Source organism: Triticum dicoccoides, chromosome 5A (genome assembly GCF_002162155.2).
Source record: "Triticum dicoccoides isolate Atlit2015 ecotype Zavitan chromosome 5A, WEW_v2.0, whole genome shotgun sequence".
NCBI lineage: Eukaryota > Viridiplantae > Streptophyta > Magnoliopsida > Poales > Poaceae > Triticum > Triticum dicoccoides.
In genome coordinates, this window is record NC_041388.1 from 570342498 (window position 1) to 570351894 (window position 9397).

At 46.3% G+C, this 9397-nt stretch overlaps 1 pseudogene; it reads right to left on the reverse strand.

Moving 5' to 3' along the window:
• Positions 1-3063: 3063 nt before the first annotated feature.
• LOC119297928 lies at positions 3064-5527 on the reverse strand (annotated as a pseudogene).
• Positions 5528-9397: the final 3870 nt, after the last annotated feature.

Genomic DNA, 9397 nt, shown 5'->3' on the forward strand with positions numbered 1-9397 from the left:
CGACTGAGCCCTTCTCCGCCCTCCTCGCCGGCACCTGCGCGGGCCGCCAGCCGAAGCCTGGTTGGCCTGGGTTGCGGCGGGGGCTCTCTCCTCCCCGTCTGTCTCCGCCAGTGCGGGGTGCTGTGGATCTAGCGTGGCGTGTTGCTGTGTGTAGGGCGCAGCGGCGGGGCTGCGGGTCGCGACACTGGTGGCATGGGTGCTCGTCGGTGCCGCGGCGGTTGTGCGGTGGAGGCGGAGTTTCGTCCTTCGGGTGGTTCGTGCAGGGCGATCCCAGTCTGATCCGGCCGGATCTGGCGCTGGCGGCCCGTCCGGCGGCAAGGGCTGTGGCTAGCAGGGGCATGGAGGTGTGGCGGCGGTTGGTGCGCATCCAGGCGGGCGGTGGGCGGCTAGCTTGCTTGCTCGGCCATGTGACGGCGCGGGTCATGGGCGGCTTGGGCCGTGGGCGGTCGCCCTACATTGGTAGGTGGTGGCGCCAGCGCGGTGGAGGTTTGCCATGATCATCTCCTCCTCGAGCTGGTGGCTCATGGTGGTAGTCCAGGTCATTCATGGCGGCGGCTGGGCTTATCCGGCGTCAGCCCGTCAGTGTGCGGCGTGTGTGGACCTTTGACCCTTCTCTTTGGGCGTCCGTCCACTATCTTCGTCGATGGTTGGCCCTTCCCCAGTGACGGTCCATCACTCGTCTCGCACCCGGTAGTAGGACCGAGCTTGTCTCGCACCCTGCAGCAGGACCGAGCTTGTCTTGCACCCTGCAGCAGGACCGAGCCCGTCTCACTCCCGGCAGCAGAACCATGCTCGTCTCGCACTCGGCAGTAGGAATGAGCTCGTCTCGTGCCCGGTGTCGAGGACGGGGTGATGGAGGCCAGCCTTGGCCAGCCTATTGGGTCTCGGCACTGGGGCAGCCCGTGGGTGCGAAAGGCAGGTCGGCTGATCTCATGTGAGGAGGTGCCAAGGTCTTGGATGTCGGGTTGGCGGCCCTGACGGTGGCTCCGCGGGGCTCTTGGGCAGAGCCTGTGGCTTGATGATGCCTAGTTGCCATGGCCGTGTGGGCGGCATGGTAACCGAGGTGTGGCGTTCGGCGGCGGTGGATGATGGCCGGGGTGAAAACCCACTCTTTCTTCGGATGGACCGGCGGCGGCAGACTCGTTCCCTTCTTGAAGGCGTCGTCGTGGCTCTCATTGCCCTTCGTGTTGCTCCGGGGGAAACTCTGATCATCGGATTGGGCGGTGGTGGCGCTCTGGTGTCGTCCCCTTCATGAAGGCTCCGCCATGGAGCCCACGGTTCGTCATATGTGCTTTCACCTCTTCGCGTAGTGCTAGGGATGGTGTTGCTGCGCTCAACGCCTATGTATCTTGCCTTGTGTGTGTGTGTGTTGTGTGGGCGTGAGTTTGTACTGGGTGATGTTGAACGGTGCTTTATATATAAAGTAGGGAGAAAGCCTCTTTCGGTAAATAAATATCCTATTGATTGTGACCCTCCACCCGCTCGAATGTTTATTCAACATGCAAGGAATATCTATTTAATTAGGAAATAATATCTACATGTGGGCATGTTACTTTGAGTCTTTACTTAACTTTTTGAAACAAGGCAAAAGATTTGCCATTTTCATTGACTAAGGAGAAGAGAATTGCCTGGTTAATTGACAGAAAACCGGGCTAAAACCGTTACAACCCAACCCACATGACATGGGCATCACCGGCCAACCTGGCCACCGACATGGGACACAACCACGACATCACATGCCACCGGATGGCCACACGCGCAAGCAAGCGACAACATCAGTGTTAGGTCCAGTTAATCAGAAATGAAGACAAAAAATAGCTATTGACTACAACAACATATAATTCATATAGTAAAGTATGAGTGTTAGGTTTTATTCCCGCCCATACCTAAATGGCCCGCCGGGTGAGCATAGAAAACGTGAAAAAGAACATTTGACTCCAAAGCAAAATAACCGAATTCTTGGTTAATTGAGTGTCAAGTTAGTAATGGACACTAATGCCATTATTACAAATATGTGTATTTGGAGATAACTTACGGTTGTATTCACACAAGGATCTATGACCGTGATGGATAAAATATAGAGTGCTCATTTCTCGCTTGTTACCCGGTCATAGAAGCAGCAAAGAAAGATATTTTGCTGTCGATGTTATTATTACTTATTATTTATTGCGATTCATATTTATTTCATGGTGATCCATATTATTATGTATATTGGTCATAATCTTAAATATATAGCACGCTATCTCGGCACTATATATAGCACCCATTTATATGCTAACGCTTATGCCGCTATTTAAAACTTTGATCGTGGTGTATATTTAAGACCATGGTGGTCGTAGGTCGATAGCAACAGAAGAAAGGAATGTATATCCGTGACTCTCCTTCAAAACAGATGTTGATTCCACATGCGATAAATGACATTTCCTTAGAAAATAATTAGTATCCAAAAGTGATAAACAAACTATCAAAGGGGTCCCATATATCAAAGCCAACTGTATAACATTTGTTCTTGCCATACATTAGATGGCTTCATCTCTCTGTGTGTGTGTGTGTGTGTGTGTGTCTCTCTCTCATTGCTAATGTCTAAAATCTGGTACCAGTGGAGTAGATAGGTGGGCTCAATGAGGATGAATGTTCATGGAGCTGGTGCGCATTCATTCACTCAACTTGAATAGCAACCTAAACCTGTCTGATTACATACAGCTCAATCAAACAAAAATCCTAATGATCTAAGTATGGCCTCTCGATTGATTGTAAGTAGAAACCATGAGTGCATCAACAAGACAAAATACAAAGCACATCCACAACCAGGCCAACTATGCCCACTCCTCCGTCCAAGAGAGACAGAAAATGCTTCCGAGGCAAGCTATCCTTCGATCCTCATCCTCGTCCCTGACTCAACAGAAGATGTATGCAAATAATAGATATAAATTTAAACATATGTCCTTATTATTTTATCAAATAAATAGGAATCCATGTATATAAATACAATAATGAGATTCCAGGCCTGGGAAGAACCATGCAGGACCCTTAAGTAAGTTTAAACACAAGGATTGTGTAATGTTACAATTCTCGCTTCCTCAATTTAAATATAAATCCATTTTTCATCTGTAGTATACAAGGTGGCTTGGGCTGGATGATCTGCCCTTCCACCACCTCGACATCAAAGTTCCACAACACAGTCGCAATGACGGTCTTCATCTGCATAACCACAATCTCCTTGTCAGGGCAGATCCTCGAGCCTGAGTTGAAGGCCAAGAACTTGTGAGATGGTACGTACGTCAGGGTGTTGCCATCCTTTGACAACCACCTATTCGGGTTATAGTCAAGGCAGTCTTTACCCCATAGGTCTTCCATTCTCCCCATGGAGTGGAGAGATATAAGGATGGTGTTCCCGACCTTCACCTCATGGCCACTCGGCATGATATCAGCAGCAGCCACTGTCTTGAGCTCAATAGGTGCCGGTGGGTACAACCTAAGAGTCTCATACAACGCAGCTCTGAGATAGACCAGAGGTTTTGTATCCTCTGGTTCAAAGATCATCATGGCACCCGTACTCGCGGGTACTTTGCATGATGCAATGGGTGAGAGAAGACCCAGGGTAGAGTGGTACCAATCGTGTCCCGCCCAGCAAGCATGAAGCTAAGGAGCACCGCATGGAGCAAGTCATTGACTTTGTAGTCTGGGTCATTTATGTAGGAAGATAGAATATCCTCGTGTTCATCATCATTACTCAATGCACATCTTCCCCCATTGAGAGTTATCTTACTCTTCTCCTCGATCATCTCTGCAGCAAATCTTCTTACCACTGTGTGCGCCATCCGAAGCTTCCTCTCGGAGCCGATGTTTAGGCACCTCATTGCCTTCCAGCATGAGGCTGGAATTAAGTGTCAGATAAATCCCACCTCCATGACCGTGTCCATCGCGACCGCGACATCCATGGGTGGCATCGACATGTCTAAGGAGAAGGACAAGAGGCCAGGGTCCACACCAAAGAGAGGTGTGGCAGCCAGGTCAAACATAAAGCTGGAAAACACTTCTTGCATGTCGAACGGAGTGCCGGTGCTTGCCAGGTGGGAAAATAATGGTAGAAGGCCATTCTCCAGCTTGTCATGGCAGCAAGTTGCCATACTAGCAACCAACCGCAGGCTGCTAAGAACGCTCTGGATTTTTGCCCGCGGCCGAAGAGAGGGTGCACCATCAATGGTGAAGAGGCTGCCAGCCATGATGTCAAAGATGGCGGCAAACTCTGCTCCCTTGGGGAAGTTGGTGTAGTTTGTGGTAAAGATGTGTCGTACATTCACGGGGTCACAGGTGATGAGCAACCGCATCCCACTCCCAACCGGGCCATGCGCCTTGAAGTTGTGGCCTGATTCGGCAAGCACTATGGAGAGATAATCATGCAAGTTGTGGGAGTTGGCCAGGAAGGAAGGTAACATGTGCAGTATTGGCCAGTTTGTGGGAAGCATTGTTGGGTTCTTTGATCTACTACTATACCTAAAGTAGAAGTACATATGGACAAGTAGCACGAGAGTGGATATGAGCAGCTCTTGCGAGAAACTACTCGACATTATTATCATGACGGTAGCGGGGGATATGCTATTGGCGTACTACTTCGATTTATGCATCCTGCAATCGAACATGGAGATGGCTTCATTTATAGACAAGTTCCCTCGATCTAAGTCCATCGTGGTGCACGTTGTTTCGCATTGTGAAGTGCATGTTGACTAGCCAATAATTAGCTTGCCACTACAAGAATATATAATATATTTGTAGCTCCAACAAAGGTAGTTATACGCTCGATAAAAGTCTCCAAATCGCACTTAATTAGCAGTTGGTCAATAACCAATCACTCACCAATTAGGAAATATAATAGTCTTTTTGCTTATTTGGTGGTGGATATATATCTTGAGATAGTTAGCCGTATCTATTCTTTCTAAGACTATCAAAATTAAAAACATAATAGCTAATGAACCTTTAAAGGTACTAGTCAAACTATGGTATCTTTTTCATGGAATTTGGAAGTTGAATTTAGGCAAGGATCTTTGATCACGATGGATGTAAACATAGAGGGTTTTCTTCCGACAAGCTACCGGTGCCGGTCACATTAGCAGTGATGGAAACTGGTCTATTTTATGGCCCATCCAGTTTGGTCTATATTAATTTACATCGTTGTCGATATTATTATCACTATAGTGATATATATTTATATCCATCATGATCGTAGTCTACTAGGAAGCAAATAATGAAATGACAAGCACTCTCACCGGTCCTTTTTTATCTGCATATAAGTTTTGTCCGAAGTCAAAATATCTTTACTTTGACCGAACTTCTAGAAAAAAGTATCAACATTCATGAAGCCAAATCAATACTTTAGGTTCACTAGCACAAATGCCCATGCATTGCAACGGGTGAAAAAAACCACACTTTTCTAACCCAATTGCTCAAGACCCCCCGCCCCCCACTCCTCATTCCATGATCCACCGCTAGGCATGATGACATGAACACACTCTTTGAAATCCTCCATGCTGCCATGAAAATATGTATTGCGGAAAAAAATATGAACATATTTCAGAAGTGTACTAAAGGTGTGTGGAATTTGAATCACATAAATATCGACCGGGTTGTCAGTATCCCTTCATGCCTTTGTTGGAGTTGCTTAGTGATGCCCAAAACATATCACATTATACTCTAAATAGTAAAGTTCATTCTAGTACAATGTTTGTGCTACGGAGGTAACACGGATTTTCATGAACCAATGTTGGCTAGGTTTAGGGACTGTGTAGTATAGCACTATTCGTGTCCAACAATCAGGAACATATTTTTTACATGTACTATCTTTTTCATTATATATTTTTTAAAATATTGTGGATGAACAATAAGAAGAAAAAATTAATTATGATTTAGACATAGTTTTGCTTGCAGGTGTTAAACAATTCTAACATAATTTTCTCTCCATTTATGGGAGGGGTAAAACTACACGTTCGTGGGACTATAGCTAGTGGCAGAGGATGAAATATTTCTGAGGGGGGCCACTTTTGAATGATTTCTAACTGGTATACTTTTGTTCCCACAATCTTTTTAGAGATCAACAACTCATTACGGGACAAAACAAATGACAAAAAATTACGAGGCCATTAGGACACTTTCCTTTTTATTACGGGACGACTTCTCACTTTGCTATTTTTCTCTATCAATCCCAGAAATCCCTCCTTTTTTCTTTATTTTCAGTTCCCGGAATCCCTCCTTTCCTTCTTTGTTCTCTCTTTCTTCCTTGTTAGGACACTTTCTTCTTATTACGGGATGGCTGGTTTCCCAGTTTTTTCCCGAATCCCTCTTTTCCTTCTTATTACGGGACAACTTCCTACTTTCCTATTTTTTCGCTTTCATTCCCCGAAAGCCCTCCTTTCCTTCTTATTACCGGACAGGTTCCCACCTTCCTATTTTTTTGTCAATCACGGAAATCCCTTATTTCCATCTTTATCTTTAGGAAACATGAGACCCACACTTCAAATTGGGTAGATTGGATTTGAGGGAGCAAGGTGGGACTATTTAACAACTGGATCAACCTTTGTTTCTTCCAATAACACAACTAGTTCGGTTGGCTGTGCCATTTTCTGTTGGACGTTAGGTTTGGAGATTGAATCCTCTCATCGACATGTATTTTTTGCTTCAAACATGATAGGTGGGCCAGAGCGAACATGCGGGCTCAGTTCACCCGTCGGACGAATTATACTCACCGACGATGGACGAAACGAACACTGATGGGTGAAACTAATAATGAACAAAAATTAGGGCACTAGTAGAAAAAGGGCCTATTGTCCCGGTTTGTAAGGGCCTTTTGTCCCGGTTCCTGAACCGGGACTAAAGGGTCGGTACTAATGCCCTGTCCCTTTAGTCTTGGTTCAATCCAGAACCGGGACAGATGGGCCTCCACGTGGCCTGTGCGCGGAGCCCAGGCAGGAGGGCCTTTGGTCCCGGTTGGTGGCACCAACCGGGACCAATAGGCATCCACGCGTCAGCATTTCTGTGGCTGGGGTTTTTGTTTTTTTTGAAGGGGGGGGGGGTTGGGGGTTTTGGAGGGTTAATTTAGGTGTTTCATATATTGTGTTAGCTAGCTACAACTTAATAGAGAGAAGTGTCTTCTCTTATGTCCGTGCTTGGTCGACGCTACGTACTATACATACGTATAGAGAGGACTAGACACGCTAGCTAGCTAGTAAGCAAATGAAGGAAACAGAAGATCGTCATGAACATATATGCATACAGAGAGAAGTGATATCGACCACCTCTCCTTCTCCGAGAGATTGGTCGAACAACAAGTTCTTGTATATCTATCCGACACTATCTGTTACAAATATAATCTCCTAACATACGGACGCATGGTCCACATAGTATTCTCCGTCTTCAGCGATCACGTGGTCAAGAAAGAATGCCGCCAATTCCTCTTGAATTGCTCGCATGCGAGCTGGTGCTAGGAGTTCATCCTGCTTCCGAAACATCTAATTTGAAGAAGGGGGTCAATACATATATATATGAATGAATGAAACTCAACACAAATGGTGGTAATAAAATAAAATTGTGAATGTTGTTATTTACGCACTTCATATTGTTGTCAGAGTAGCCCCGCTCACAGGTCGTGTGGCGGATGGACTCGCAAACGTAGTATCCACAGAAATCATTCCCTTGTTCCTGCCACAACCAATTTACAAGAAATAGAGGACAATCAAACTGATAAGCAAGAATGCCAAATGGTATTGATGAAACTAGCGCTTGAATCACTAGGAGATGCACGGAACATGCTACTATAGTACTTACTTTCGGGTGTCTAAATTGTAGCTTCTTCAGGAGTCCCGGAGCTTTTTTGGTGAATTTTTTCCAAACCCTTCCAGACAAAGAAAACAATTACTTGATATATCAGGAAATGAACAAAGTTGTTGATATGGTGGATAATGATCGATTTAACTTACTTCTCGAGCATTTGAGTCATGTCCGCATAGTCCTGGGGATCTTTTCGTCTTGAGTCTAAGACGGTTACTAGTCCCTGCTCAAGCTTAATCTCTAGGAGAATATAGTGGAAACTGCACACGCATGCATAACTCATCAATTACATTACTATAACCTTGACTAATATATAAGGGAAACCGAATATGCACAAGACAGTAACACTCACTTGAAGTTGTAAGGGAAGAGTATTATATCTTTGTTTTCATTTATTACCAACGATCGTAGCAAGTTGGCCTCGGTATCTGCGGCATGAAATTTAACCTCAATTGCATCTATGAGATTTGTGTTAATGAACCCAATATCACCGATTTGTCTTCTCTTCAATTCGGCGATCTTCAATCTGCATAATATAGTGAGGATAATTATAAATACATGCAATGAAAGAGCTGAGCTATATAGAGAGACTTAATGACAGAAGTAGTACTACTTACAGACAGTAGCAGGTGACCGTTGCTTTATCGAGGGCCAATTGATTGAAAAACTGAAAGAACTCCTCAAATGGAACATGCAACAGTTCAATTCCAATGAGGTCATGCTCCTTTTTAACTCTCACATACAAAGTATTCCTCCCCCCAGACTCTCTGCAGATTTTCAAGTACCAATCATGCAATCTTTGCATCATCGTTGATAGAGATCTTTCATCTTTGATGAGAGGCTTCCCATACTCGTATCTTTGTATCTGCACCTCCATGAAATCATAATGTACATCGTCGGGCAGGTAATCTCCAAGATTGCTATAACCGGGCACCATCCTCGGATCATTAGTGACGATGTCGTTAGGCACCTTGAGCGGGGGGCACGATTGCTTCGCTTGTTCGCCGAGCTGGTCAATTTGTTTCCCAGCTCGTCGTTCTTTCAGCCTTTGATCACTGACAGTACTTCCCGACCGCTCCGCTTTGGCAAATTCCTTTCCAATAATGCGGTCATAGTTGCCTTTCGGCGGAGACTTGGGTGGTTTTGTCAGGGCAGCCAGAGTGCGGTTCGCTTTCACCGGATCTACCTTCTCCTCCGGAGGTGGATGTTTCTTTGCTTTCACCCCTTTAAAGTAGTTCCTCACTTCTTCTCGCGCGATCTTGGCGTTCTCCTCCGGGGTCCTCTCGTATGGTAACTTCTCTGGAGTCTTCAGAGAAGGACCGAATCTGTATGTCCTCCCGCCTTTGGCTGTACTGCTAGACGCCGGCAGAGCAGACGGAGCGGCTGTCTTCTTTACTTGCTTACGAGGCGGAGGAGAAGAACTACGACGCGCCGGAGCAGCCGGAGCGGCGGCGGGTCTCTTCCGCCCTTGCTGACGAGGCGGAGAAGGAGGAGGCTGGCTGCTCGGGCGCGCCGGCGCAGGCGGAGAAGGAGGCGGAGTGCCGCCACGCGCCGGAGAAGGAGCCGGCCGAGTGCC